This window comes from Erpetoichthys calabaricus, chromosome 6 (genome assembly GCF_900747795.2).
Source record: "Erpetoichthys calabaricus chromosome 6, fErpCal1.3, whole genome shotgun sequence".
Taxonomy (NCBI): domain Eukaryota; kingdom Metazoa; phylum Chordata; class Cladistia; order Polypteriformes; family Polypteridae; genus Erpetoichthys; species Erpetoichthys calabaricus.
In genome coordinates this window covers 188,142,733-188,158,166 of record NC_041399.2, presented here as the reverse complement: position 1 = coordinate 188,158,166, position 15,434 = coordinate 188,142,733, and the positions used below count along the sequence as shown (strand labels likewise).

Here is a 15,434-nt window from a genome sequence, read left to right as displayed (position 1 = left end):
CTCTTTTGCTGGTTTATTCAGGTTGGCTTATTATCCCATTCAAAGTGGGTATTGAAGCAGGATGGTCACCTTCCAGGTTTGCCTAAAGTAAGTAGTACCACCCCAGGACGAGAGGGGGCACTGTTGCCAACAGTCTTGTTTCATTTTCCCTTCACAGCTTGCCCCTTGAGGGCAACAATGCCAAAAAAGCCTCGCCTCTTCTGGTCCGCCCAATATAAAAGCAGAGTGCTACAGAAGGCTGTCATTTTGGTGCTGACCTTGCTAATGTGCAGATCAAGACAAGAACTTGCTGCCAAGCAATTCTTAACAGGAAATTTTCCCTCACTTAGAGTACAGTCAAGCACATGCTTTTCATTGTTTTTTCTTGATTTTTGTTCAATTTCAACAGGGTTTTGCCTCAGTGGCACTCCAAGCATTTGGCTTTTTCCCTACCACTTCATTTGCCCTGCTACAATGTCTAACCAGCAATTGCATATGTGATCAATGCATTGATATCAATCCAGAAATTAACAGACTTTTACAAAATTACATAAACAGTATATCCACAATATGATATTTGAAGTGAGACGCCACTATCATGCACTGAAACATAGCTTTGAAATGTGCATGTGACATTTTGATTCTCTAATGCTTGTGTTGCAGTGAGGCATTGCAAACTGTGTAATGTGAAATTTGAAACTTTAAAAATTAAAATGTAGTATTTCTCATCGTTTTAAAGGTAGTATGTACTGTGCATTAGGCACTGGATGTGTATGTAATTCTTAAGGTTAACACTTGTCACACACATGTGTTTGGGACTCAAATAGATGCAGTTACCCGCCGAACCAGGGGTTGGCGCTGCCTCTAACTTTTCCTCTCTCCTGACAGAACAACTGAAGAATCCACACCATAGCATCACTTCCGGTTCCAACCGTCAAGACCTGCCACTTCATGTCACTTCCGGTGCGACCCTTCAAGGTCCCACCTCTTCATAATGTTACTTCCGGTTCCTGAATGCCTTTCACCTATGACATCACTTCCTGCAAAATCTACTATGCAGTATATAGCACCATCATTTCCTCGTTTGGCAGTTCTGATTTCCTTTGCTTGTGCTACAGTATATGGGGGATCCCACCCAAACCTTTGACAATGTTTTTGTCTTTATTTTAAACACTTCTCTATTTTTTACCTTTTCACTATACCCCCTGCTCTTCTAGGAGTCCAGAAATCACAAACTTGGTTTGCAAAGTTTATATTAGAATGTATCAAGTAAGCATGCATGTTACATAAGATTGAAATTTTTGATCAAAATTTGTACTAATAGGCATGCAAGTGTGTACAGTATGACTCTGAAGTATCTGGTGTCCTTTTAGAATTGAATGTTGTTTGCACTGATGTCTGTTCCACTTATCATTAATCAACAATATCCTGTAATTGCATTGAAGCTAACTATTTACAGAAATGCTGAACTACAAATACAATGGCAAAACAGATTGAAGCGTTTAAAAGTATGGCAAAAAATATAAATATTTTACATTTTTAAAGGTAAGCATCACACTTGTGTGTATTTCTGGAAGAAAAATAAAAAGGAAGAAATGACAACTGATTAGAACATAAATCTACATTTTCCGCAAGGAGTGGACTTGAGAACCACTGCTCTGCTGTACCTTTTACAGTATGTACTACAAAAATACAACACAACAAGAATACAATAACAAACAAATGTTATAACAGTGCTGATAACAAGATCATTTAAATAAGCATTACAAACAAATGATTATGACAATGAAATAAGCCTCCACAGCTATATTTTTATATGAAACTAGGGGGCTCTGCCCTCTGCTTGCTTTGCTCACCATTCCCCAGGTGTGCGCTATGGGATGCAGATGTACAATTTAAACATTGTTTATTTCCATGGGAATTATTACATATGCATACTAGACCTAACTATTTTACATTACAGAAAGTAATTACCATAGTAAAAAATAGTAAAACATAATAAACTGATAGAAAATTATGTTACATGTTACGTTAGAGGTATTCGTTGCGTTATATGTTTTCATTTTGTTTGGCTTTGAAGTTAATACGCAAATACTTTTTAAACTTACATATTTACTGTAAAACTTCAGTAAAAACAATATTTGGAATTAACTTTTCGTCAATATCACATTGAATTTTGATTCCGTGTTTGGAGTTACATCGTGACAACGTAACGTATAACTGCCCGTGAGTGAATATCTTTTCTTTCTCTCTAATAAATAAACTGACTTTTTTGAATGTTTGTCCCTGTGATTTGTTAATTGTCATAGCAAAAGCTATTCTAACGGGAAACTGTAAACGTTTTAATACAAATTGCATATCAAGATCTCCTTTGGTGTCTAATGTTATCCGCGGAAGATGTACTATATTACCTTTCTTGTCGCCTGTTAAAATTTTACATGTCAGAATTGTTCGACCAATTTTGAATACAACTAATCTTGTCCTATTGCATAGCCCATCACTCAGACATAAATTACGGAATAACATTATTTCAACAGTAATTTGGCCGGTGGAAGACCGGACGATATTAATGTTTGTGGATATTCTACGGGATATTGTTAGTTGATGTTTTCATCTTCCGCACCATCACCACCAACTGTTTCAGAATAGTCTATTGATACGTATTTAACCAATTTGCCTTGTAACCGATCGACAATATTTGTGTTTTTCGTTTGACTTCATTGTTTCTCGGTGCTAGGATTTCCTGTGTACTCATTTCTTCTGTTGTCTTCAATAAGATTTGGACATAATAAGATAAGTCTTCTTTTATTGGGAACTTAAATTGAGGAAAACGAAAACATTTATAAGAGCTGAGAGCTCTCTTATGTGTCTGACAAAAGCATTCACACGAATAAGAGATGAGAGGACCATGGGCGTGGGCCATTAACCACAAATGGTTGAGAGGAGGGTGGGACTTTAAAAAATCTCTTAGCAATAGTCTTGTCTGGTCTCGTCTCAAGATTTTCTTTTATAATAGAGAGATATAACTTTAAGAAGCTTCTAGTTGTGCCCTACTGTTTTGGAGTACTATTGCTTAATTCTATGCAGTCATTGAAGTTATTAAAGCTCAACACCAATAAATAAGATAAGACTAACTTTAAGTGTTTCATAAATGTGTTTTAACCCATATTTTTTAATTGGCTTATAGAAAGAAAATGAAAAAATGAAAATCTAGTATTTATGTGAAATGAAAATCAAGATAGTAATTTGATTTGAGAAGAGGCTCAGAAATGAAAAGAGCTTTGATAGGTTTTGTTCTCAATATTTTGCAGTTGCAGTTAGTAAAGTGCAGTGAACACAAATCATTCACAAATATTAATCTAATTTCAAGCCTTCTTTTTCTTTAACGCTTTAGAGAATCTTTACCAAGGAAAATATTACACGCCACTTAATCTATGCCTACCGCTAAGATATTTTTTTGAAATAAAGCAGAGAGCAATCTATTTTAGCAGGTGTGAAATTCAATTTGTGCGTGTCTTAGTTCAAATCCAAGCTCATGTGTTTTCAACAGCTAATTGGCCAATTGCTTTACAGTGGGATGAGATGGAAAAAAATAACATTATATAACTTTGAACCCAAATATATATGGGTATTCCAGTAATATGTTTGTACCTTTGCATTTAAAAATAGTTTAATTACCTGTCACATTAAATAGTGATTATTATAAAAGAAATGTTTATATGTGTGGTAGAGGATTGCCTTCCTGACTCACCTAAGGTATGTTATACCACCCCAGGAGCAGAGAGGGTGCTGTCGCTAATAGTCTTGTATCCCTTTTTGTCCCTTGTGGGCAATGGAGCCAAAGAGGGTCCGCCCCTTCCGTCTGTCCAGTATAAAAGGGAGTCACTCCTAGAAGGTGGTGTCTCATTTGGACCTGACCTCACTGGAGAAGAGAGTCTTTGTGCATGCCAAGTCACTTACTTAAAGGGCAACTGGTTTGTCAATATAGCTCCATCGAGTGCATATTTTCATTGAACTTTTCTTTTTGTTTGAATCAAATGGTGTTTTAGCTGGTTGGTACTCTAATTGTTTTAAATTTGCCTCACCTCATCATTTGCCCCACTACACGTCCTTTCCACATTATCATGCAAAGCTGCTCTTTCCTGCAAGTAAGTCAGTGTTATGTTTGCTGACAAAAAGAGGCAAGCATTGAATAATGGAGGTGACCAGGAGAAGAAACGTCAAAAAAAGCAATCAAAAGACCATTACAAAAAAAATATCTTTCATCAAAACCAAAATGCTAATTAAAATTTGTAGTTGAAGATAGAAAAGAATCCAATAATGAACATAAGTAACAACAAACAGATTTTTGTTTATGTAGCCACAAACTTGGATGACCAGGAAGTGTATGGCATCAATCTTTTATCCTGTCACAAAGATGGCATCAGCACAACACATCTCTGAGTGAAGCCGCATAGTAACTTGTGTGACCGAAAAATATTTGCATAACAAGAAGAGTAAAATAGATTCAGAATAACATGCAAAAAAATTAATAGTGAGTACCAGTCATAACAGTTAGTCTCTCTCTTTTCTACAGTATTGCTGGAGTATACACTTGTCTTGTGCAAACACAGATGTACCCTAAACCATGGTGACGTCTTGCTAGTCAGGCACACCTTCACAGAACAATTCCTATAATTTGGGAAATGTAACAAAAAAGTCCAAAAGTGAAATAATAATAATCATAAAGTACATTAACCTTGTGTCCAGCTGTTACCTGAACTGACTCATTCCACTTCAGGGCTTGGTGGCAGCAGAGTCTATCTAGGCAGGATCAGACTCTGCATAAGGTGCCGGTGCACCCATTAAATATGTTTATCACTCGGGCAAAAGTTTCATTATTTGTTCTGTTTTATTTTTCAGATTACTGAAAAAATAATTTTACATTTAAACCTTCAGTTTCAAAGAAGAGACAATGTAATTTTATAGTATTTCTAAAAAGCTGCTAACCGTGTGTCAATGAAGGATGTGTAATGTATTTTGTCAGGCAAAGAACCAAAGTGTAAGCAATCAAAGAATTGTTTACTTTAAGTAAAGCATCCCAGGAGTCTTCGGACAGATTTCGTGCTTGTCAGATCTTTGGATTTCTTCTTATTCATTTGCCTCAAGCAACAAGAGGTGAATTCTGCTTGTAAGAAACATATGCTTGAAAGGCTAGCTTTTGTAACATAGCAAAGTCAAGTGCAAATGTAAGATGAAAGCAGAAGGATTAAGGACACATTTGCTTTACTGCTTTAAAAATACCATTCTGAAGATATGCCTGCAGCTGTTCCAGTCAACATGAAGTATCCCGGATGTGAGCTTCAGGGTCCAGAAATTACTTAAAGAATTCTAAAGTAAAAGGGTCACACAAAGGCAAAGCTACCCCCCCAAACACACCCACACACGCACACACAAACACTCACAGACGACTAGGCAGCATCCTTTATACATCAATGTTCCCATGCAAACAGACTTTGGTTATGAAATGTTTAATTTGAGTATTTAAAGTTTCTATTAACACAGGTGCATTGTTGAAAATGAAGGAGAGCTTTTATCTCTTTTTATAGCATCAGTTAAATAAGTCACTTCAAACGGTGCACTCTTTAAAAAGTCTAGCATAGCCACAAACCTTTCAAAATATCAAAAATGAATGTTTTTTCCTTGCTTTAACCTACTTTACCTAAAAATGCAGTCTATATGAGATTAGTGGTATACTGTGATGCCATTCTTTCATATTTCAAACGTATGGTTTATGTTTCAGGAGTGTCAGAGCATAACCTACTACCATCAGTAACAAGACACACTCATGCAAACAAGAACAGTCTCTGTCACCAGACCAGTTTAGAGTTGCTAAAATAAAGGAGCACAAATCTTTGAGACTTCAGTGATAAGCCAGCTGTCTTCAAAAACACACATAACAACATATCTAAAATCTGTTTTCCAGATTAGTCATATTGGAAAATTGGAAATGCTGCATGGGGGACACTAAGAAATTAATTAATTCATTTATGTTTAGTAGAACTGACTCCTCCACTGCATTATTCACCGGCTATTCAAACCTAAACAGCCTTCAGACTTTCCCAATGACTGGGTTGTGACCCACTTTTTGTTGTGGGTTGCCATTTGCAGGTTGCTGTTGGGTCACAAGTCACTTTCGCTTCACCACGGCCCCTCCACCACTCTTCCAATTGTTCTCATTTCACCAAGAAGGTCACCTTACACCCCCCAAAAGCACTCTTCATTTGCTGCCTGTGGGTCATCAGTGAACATAAAAAGGTAAAACTGAGTCACAAGATCATAAAGGTTGAGAACCACTGAGTTAAAGTTGAAATTATTACTTCTAAAGCATATTATATATTTATTTGCCATATGAAACTGTATTCTAAAATTAAGTTGTTTTTTTTTTGTAATTTAAAAAAACACCTTGTCTGTTCACATTTTTACAATAGGGTTGAAGGTGCCCAGGGTCCAAACATGAAAATAAGAGTCTTAAAACTTACCATCCATTTTGAAGCCACACAGGTTTCTATCTTATTAAACATGACTTTCATGTTTATGAGCTATCTTTGTGACAACGAAAGGAAACTTTAAATGATAATTTTATCACAGATTCTTGGTATTATTTTGCTTGCAGTAAGAATACATTTCCTGTTTATTTGTCTGCTCCCAGTGGCTGTCGTGTGTGGAATTCTAACATTTCCCTGTCGCATCCCTAATGCTGGAATATATACTGAATCATGTAAATGCTTATTCCTGCTACTAAATAAAGAAATTAATTGCCCTATTTCACAATAATTATTGCATTATTTTGCCAAGACATTCCCTATTGCCACAAGTATCATGCACACACATGCTTCATCTGTCTAGTGACAGGTAGTGAGAAGTTCTGTGTGCACGTACTGTGCAGTCAAGTGACAAGAACTGAACAGATGTTATAGTCATACATTTAGTTTTAATCAGCTTAAAGTTTACTACGTTTGGTACAGATGTTTTAACCATAGGCCAAGCAATAGCTGTCATTCCTGCCTCACAGCGTCAGGGACTACATGGAGTTTGCACATTTTGTCTGTGTATTTAAAGATTAATTGGTATTAGGTAGTGTGTCTAATTGTGGAAGATTACCTCTTTTAACACTGAATACTGGAGATGTGTCAGTAACACTTGTCAATTACTGAAAAACTTTAGTCCTTCATGTACCGTGAAGAAAACTGCATCCATCCCCTTTTTTTCCAGGTATACAGCTTGTGGTGTATGGAAGCATAAGGTCGGTGAGTAACTGTTACATTTTTTTCAGTGACTGTTGACTAGTTGTTGACTACATCTTGGTATCAACATTCAATAATGTCAATAACAACACTTTGAGGCAATTTTCAAGGTGACAAGTAGACACTGGAGAAACTGTGCCCCTGTGGCTGAAAGGTTGCTGTGGAGAAAAATAAGAAATGAGGTGAAGTGCACAGCCAGGCTCTATATAAAATGGCTGTATCTCATCAAAATGTTTTGCTTTTTGTATTTTTTTAGTCGTTATGGATATAATGAGAAGTCAAGCAAAATGACACCTTTTATTGGCTGACTAAAAAGATTACAGTCTGCAAGCTTTCAAGGTAACTCAGGCCCCTTCTTCAGGCAAGATGAAGGGGCCCGAGTTGCCACAAAAGCTTGTTTACAAATGACATTTTAAAATGTGTCCTCACCAACAGACATTGTTATTGAGATTGTTTTCTCAAGGCGTAAATGAGAGGCCAAATATCCCATTCTGTATATAAGAGAGAAGAAATGGAAATTGTTATCAGTTACACACCTTATTTACAAATCAAGGATGAAAATGAATGAATGCTTGATCTGTGATCTTTTTAAGGAACAACTTACATGCTATATGGATGCTGAACTTTTGTCTACAAAAACTAATGAGTAATTATTTAAATAAACTGGATTCACATTATGGTAAAAGGAGAAGAACATAAAAGTAAGCACTCTAATTACATAAGAGGATTGCTACAGTGCTCATTAAATAAATTAATCCAATGGATAGATCAATTCTGACATTCTGACTGTTCTGCAATGGTAGAGAAAAGGCAGATTCAGAAGAATGGGACCAGAAGATGAGATACTGTCATTTACCTAGGTAACTTTAAAACAACAGGGGCCTCATGTACTGTATAAACGGTGTGTAGACACAAAAATGGTACGCACGCCCGTTTCCACACTCACATTGCGATGTATAAAAACTAACCTTCATGTAAAACCATGCACATTCTTACGGCAGCCTATCCCACTGCGTACGTACATTTCTGCTTGGTTTTGCAAACTGGTGGCACCCAGTGTCAAAGCAGTGCTACTGTTTCTGTGTGGTTTTCTTTTTTTCAGATTTGCATCAGCGTCGCAATTAATTGCATACCATTTACAAATTTAATTTACTTGATTATAATCATTCAGTAACAATATAATGGTGCACGGAATGAACAAACTATTCCAAATACCATAGCTGCTTTAGCGTTGTTACTCTCAGTGTACAACTCAGAGTATTTCAAACCATTGTATGTGTGTGTGGTATCATAGCTGCACAGCACCTGATCGGAATGCTCTACGGCAAGTTGAGTCTTATTATTGAGGATTATAGAGATACAGCTTCCAGCCCTGGAGGACATTTATAGCACATGCTGCCTAAAGAAAGCCACCAGCACCTGCATGGATTCCACTCAGCCATGCCACAGTCTGTTTGAAGCTGTTCCTCTCTCGCACTTGATGCTTGCTGGGTCTTGCCACAACCCTGGATGGATGACATAATAAACATGTTTAATGAAGATTTTTCAGTGTTCCATAAACGTTTTGAAGATTTGGCATTCTAAGCTTACAGCTGGCTTTACATTTATTACAGAGCTCATTGGGTGGTGATTGGTAGAGAAAGAAAACGGAAGGACAGGAATTGGGGGTTGGTACATTTGACAGAGACAGTACTGATGTATTAAATTATTCCATTCAGGGTCACATGTGTCCCAGCAAGCATCTTGCAGGAGGCAGGAACAATCCCTGGACGGGGGAGGTAAGAACAATCCCTGGATGGGGTGCCAGCTCATCATTACCGCTGCACCACTATGCCCCCACAATTTTTTTGTGAGGTGTTAGCACAAAAGGTCACAGAAATGTTGGGAAAGACTAGCAAGTAAAAATGATTTGTACGTTACCAATTTTGTTTTGTATTCTGCATTTTATGGTTATTTTACAGTTACTGTGTCATGAAAACTGCATATTATCAGAAATAATATATGCTTGTTATAAAGAATTCTATACAGAAAAGTGTGTTTTGAGTAATCGCTAGCAAAAGATTATGGTTTCTGTGGTTGTGGGAACCCCCTATTTCCTACAGGTTCAGACTGTTAACATTTACATTTTTTACTTTTATGCTGTTTTCTAGAAATGTTACCCCCCGGCAAACATTGAGGGTTGACTCTATTAACATCTTTAGATATAATTTCTGTTAATAATTAGATGATATCTACATATTCCTACAAAGGAGACAAAGAAAGGCCTACAGTAATGCCAAATAATGTCAGTAAAAATAAAACAGAATCATAATACGGATAATCAGAATTCATGAATGATCAAAATAACGTAAGAGTTTCCTTAACAGAAGTGACATTCACAATTTCCAAATCCATCCATTATCTAACCCGCTGAATCCGAACACAGGGTCACAGGGGTCTGCTGGAGCCAATCCCAGCCAACAAAGGGCACAAGGCAGGAACCAATCCCGGGCAGAGTGCCAACCCACCGCAGGACACACACAAACACACCCACACACCAAGCACACACTAGGGCCAATTTAGAATCGCCAATCCACCTAACCTGCATGTCTTTGGACTGTGGGAGGAAACCGGAGCGCCCGGAGGAAACCCACGCAGACATGAGGAGAACATGCAAACTCCACGCAGGGAGGACCCGGGAAGCAAACCCAGGTTCCCAGGTCTCCCAACTGCGAGGCAGCAGCGCTACCCACTGCGCCACCGTGCCGCCCACAATCTGCAAATTCAACATCTAATTCTGTTGAAATTAATATTAATAATAATAATAATAATAATTGTAGGTAGTATAGGGTTGAAAACCTCTAGATTCAGATGGATTAAAAATATCTGCATTACAATTATTACCACTAAAACTATCAATATTTTAAGGTGCCCTAACCAGCCAAATTTCGAAATGGGAACAAATAAAGTTCTATCAATAATAATACTACTGAAACACTGTCTCAAGCCCCTAAATCTGCATTTCTTACGAAAAAAAAAATTATACTCCTTAAACTGATAATCACAAATTCAGTACTAATTTAATTCTTAAATACCAGTACTAAATTGCTGGGGAAAAACATTCATAACCATTAAGAACAAGTGTTGCATTCTGCTCTTTCACTAGATTAAATGATGTATACTAAGGGCAGGTACCATTTCATTTATCTTCACCATTTACTGAATGTAATATGCTGTATATGATACCAATGTCCGTACACCCATGCATGCACAAGAGGCTTTTGATAGAGTTGAGTAGGTCCACTTATTTACCACTTTTTTATAGGTCTGAATTTCACCCAGTTATCATTAAGATTAATTGCTATACCAATTAGTACAAATAATATAAACTGGGACCTGCTCTAAACCCTGGGGCACAGTAAAGACATTCCCTTTCACCTTTCTTTTTCACCATTATCTACTGTTCTTTATCATGTTGGATTCACAATAGTTCAGAGAAAATAAGAAATATGACAATCGAGAAGAGACCATTCCGTCCATCAATAGCTAAGCTGTCCCAATATCTCATTGACATATTTCTTGAAGGTTATCAAGGTTTCTGCTTTAACTACATAATAACTCAGTAGTTTGTTCAAGACTTCCTCAAGTCTTTGTATAAAGAAGTGCATGCTGGCTTCAGCCCTAGATGCACTTCCCCTTAATTTCCACTGCCGTCCTTGACTATGTAATTTATCCAAATTGAACCAAACTGGCTGGATCTACTTTATCAAAGCCTTTGAGAATTTTCAAGACCTGGATTAGTTCCAACACAGTCTCTTCTTCTTGAGAATAAACAGGTTTAATTCTCTGAGCTTGTCACAGTACAACATGTCCTTAAGTCTTGAGAAATATCTGGCTGCTCTCCTCTGTACAGCTTCAAGTGCTACTGTGTCTTTTTTGTAAAGTGGGAACCAGAACTGCACAGAATACTCCAGAGGTTGAAGAATAATGAAAGGGTAGTTCAGAAGAAAAGGTTCCTTTCTATGCCGATTACTGTATGTGCTGCTCTACATTTCTAACCGAGACGCTTCACCTCAGTACTTCCTTCAGATGGCAGACAAATAACAGAAGAGTATAAAACTGGACCATGCCACCAGGAACACACATATGAGAAGTGGGGAAAAATGAATGCAATGAAAATGAGTTTGTTTAACTGTTTATAGTATTCATTTTACATGCAAAAGACAGGTGGCACAGTGGTAGTGCTACTGTTTTGCAGTAAGGATACTGTGGAAGATTGTGGGTTTGCTTCCCGGTTCCTCCCTGTGTGGATAGCGCTTCGAGTACTGAGAGAAGCGCTATATAAATTTAATGAGTTATTATTATTATTATTTATAGCTGTACATAATGGTATGCTCATTTATCTGAAGTAAGAAATTGCCCTGCTTCTTTAGAGATCAGAGGAAGGTTGGGTGCTTTCAGGCCTGCTAGCTGTTTTTCTGGATAATGTAACATTGGAGTCTGTTTGGAATCATGTTTTTTAACCTGTACCTTAATGAATTATTATAAAAATAAATTTTAGTGTTTTTCTTATTTGTGTACAGTTATCTATAAAAAATATGTTATACGGTAAAAGAAAAATGGTAGTTTAGAATGCACTAGGAATATGTTACCAATTACAATGGTCACAGCAGGCAAATTGCAGACAAGAAGCCCTGTTGTCAGGGATTAAAGCTGTGACAAAAAAGATACAATGACTTTTAAATTACAGGCAGTAGTTTGTAAATGTAATATTACTACACATGATTTTATGTTAAGACTTATCTGACTTGGGCGGCACGGTGGCGCAGTGGGTAGCGCTGCTGCCTCGCAGTTGGGAGACCTGGGGACCCGGGTTCGCTTCCCGGGTCCTCCCTGCGTGGAGTTTGCATGTTCTCCCCGTGTCTGCGTGGGTTTCCTCCGGGCGCTCCGGTTTCCTCCCACAGTCCAAAGACATGCAGGTTAGGTGGATTGGCGATTCTAAATTGGCCCTAGTGTGTGCTTGGTGTGTGGGTGTGTTTGTGTGTGTCCTGCGGTGGGTTGGCACCCTGCCCAGGATTGTTTCCTGCCTTGTGCCCTGTGTTGGCTGGGATTGGCTCCAGCAGACCCCCGTGACCCTGTGTTCGGATTCAGCGGGTTGGAAAATGGATGGATGGATGGACTTATCTGACTTACTGTCAGTTTGTCTTCATCACTGTAATCAGACCCATCTACCAAGTGTGTGTTTAACATATTTTTTGTAGCTATATTTGTGGCTGCCATAGCACATAAGAAAATTTAACATTGAAAATTTAAAACATGCAAGAGCTGTGACTTATTTATCTCTCCAAATTATAAGGGAAATTATTATGCCTTATTTGTTATGAGGCAATTGCTATAAAGAAAATTTAAAATGAGAAAAGACATTATGGTGCAAAACATACCACAGTTTGGAAAGCCCAGTTTAAGGCTAATTTATTAATTTGAAAATGTTTATTTTTACTGATGAAAGTAAAAGCAAAATCAAAGCAATTTTAGTAAGGCATTGAAAGCAATTTATGAAGGGTGAGGTTGTCAAGCAATGGCTCATTACAGTTGCTGAGTCAATGGTACCCCCAAAGGAAAAAGAAGCTAATAATTGTGAGTGTTGTTAGGAACACAGCAGCTCACGGGGCGTGATGATTTGTCTGGAGACATTAAAGATCAAGGTTCTGAAAAGGCACAGAAATGTAACAGTACAACCTGTGTACAAACGTAATTAAAATGGAATGTACCATACTTATTGTTGCAAAGTTGTATTTGTTGTATTTGTTTAAATTAACTCAGAAATGGTCAGTTTTGGGCCTTTTGTTGTGAAAATGAAGTGCTGTACATTGATCTGCTTTTTTGATTCTCAGTAGCTCTTTCTGAAATGGATTTTTTCTCTAAGAAACGAGACGGAGTCATTTCATCTAGAGTTGCAACAAGCACAAGATTATCTGCCTGATCCAGAATGAGCAAAGATTCTTAGCTGACATTAGTCCATTCACTCAGCTGTCAGTTCATTTTAGTTCAGGGTTGCTTATCTCAGTGGCACTGGGAACGAGCCAGAATCCAACCATCCAACATCAGGCAGGTAGTGCAATGGCACACCCACTCAAAAATATAGACCCGACATTAGCCTTTTTGTGATAAATATGTGTATACTCAAGGTGCAACTGTAAGGCTTTTAAATGATATAATTTTTTGGAACTGAATCATTTGTCTATTTTCAAACTTGATTAGTCCCACACGTGGAGTTTGGGAAGGAGGAGTGATCTGGCCAATTTACATTGTATGGAAACAGGAATAAAACAAGATGCATGTTTCTATAAACACTAGAATCCCTGAAGCCTACAAAAAACTTGTAATCTCGGACCACCTTAAACTCCTTCGTACCTCTCCTCATCAGCGTCTTTTGTTTTGCAAATCTGTCTTATCAGCACAAGCACCAAGCAGCCTGCTATCCTATCCCCCCGACGGAGCTGAAGTCAGTTGCAAACTTCTCCCAGCTCAAGTCACTTTATTTGTGTGTGAGGTGACTGGAGTTGTATAGGGTAAATAATATATTGCTATTTAGAATACATACATTTCATGTGTGTTCCGTGTCTACAACGATCTGTGTAAGTGTAGGATGAAAGGAAATGCGAGGCAAGAAATGCTGAACACATACCTAAAGCAGAAACTTTTTCCATGTTATACTAATAATGACGTGAAGTGTACAGTATAATGTGTGAAGACTTTTTTCCAAATATCAAATAAACATGTGCGCTTTTATTCAAGAATAAAAGTGTCATGTTGATGGTGTATGTGCCCAAAAAATAAGAAGCCTTTGATTTTGGTCTGTAATGGCCGGTGTAAAGTTTTGCTACTTGTAAAAGATATCGCTGAAGGTGTATAAGCCGACACACAAATGCTGGTGAATCATGTGTGCATGGTATCTTGTTGTCACTTGAGTTTTTTGTATTTCAGTTTTATTCTTGAATAAAAGCACATTTGTTTCGTTATACCTTTGTGAAAGTGTTTATTGTATATTCCAGTAACCACTTGAATGAAATGAAATCTGTCTCTGCCTCTCTTGCACATGGACACACACATTCATACATGAAAACATCACTATTTGAAAATGTTATGCCATTTAAACATGAGTTGTCATTTGAACATGTTTTTTTTTTTTTTTCGATCTTTCCTGTACTCTGTTATGGTGCATGGTACTGAGAATGCAGACAGACTTCTTTTTGGGTGCATACACCGTCAGCACGGCACTAGCGTGGCGAATTGCTCATGTACTGAAGTGACTTTAGCTGCTGGTGGAAGTCCCATTTTACTTAGACTGCTGCACCGTGACAAAACTCTGCTTGGCACCATATTAGCCAGCGAAAGTCCTGTGAAGAAGCTGTCTGTTGTTACGGTTCTGCCTTTGTCCAGAAATGGCTCCATAAGCTTTATGACCACAGACTCGGGAAGTCTTTGCCCTGGGTTGTAAGTCAAAATACAGCTCTCAACAAAATATTGCCAGATGTTCGAAATCACAGCAAACCTGTCGTTTTCTCACACATTCTGCACAGGTGTCTTTGTTGTCAAAGAGCAAATGCTGTATGATAGTCTGATAGCAGTCATGGGACATTGTATCTTTGGTTGCCGGAACAACAAATAGTTCTGAGCAGGCATCAACCACAGCACCAAATGTGGTCATCGCTGCTCTCGTGAAAAGAATGTAGATAAACGGCATCAACTCAGAGAGAGAGAGGCAAGTTTGTTGTACCACATGAACGTCACTGACAGAATAAAACTGAATAATAAAAAAAAGTGCTAACTTTTACAAGTAGCCAAAATTTACACCGGGTGTTACAGACTCAAATAAATTTATGTTTTTATTATATTATGCTAATAATAATAGCAGCTCAATACTCAAAACGCGGAGAGCCTGGACTCAAACCCAGAACGATTTGGTGATGAGGCAGCAGTTCTTACCTCTGCACCATCCAAGTATACATATCAACTTTTTGTCAATTGACATTTGAGCTTGGGTTTTTAACTCATTGACAGCAACATGTAAATCAAATGCTTTTTTTTTCTTTGGTTATATTCTTGAATAAAAGCGCACGTGTTTATTTGATATTTGGACAAAAGTCTTCACACATTATACTGTACACTTCACGTCATTATTAGTAT

General features: G+C 37.7%; 1 protein-coding gene across 1 annotated transcript in view; it reads right to left on the bottom strand.

The window, feature by feature from the left end:
- myl13 (myosin, light chain 13) overlaps positions 1 to 15,434 on the bottom strand; it is a 54,645-nt gene that overhangs the window by 11,423 nt on the left and 27,788 nt on the right. The gene's annotated exons all lie outside the window — the stretch shown is intronic.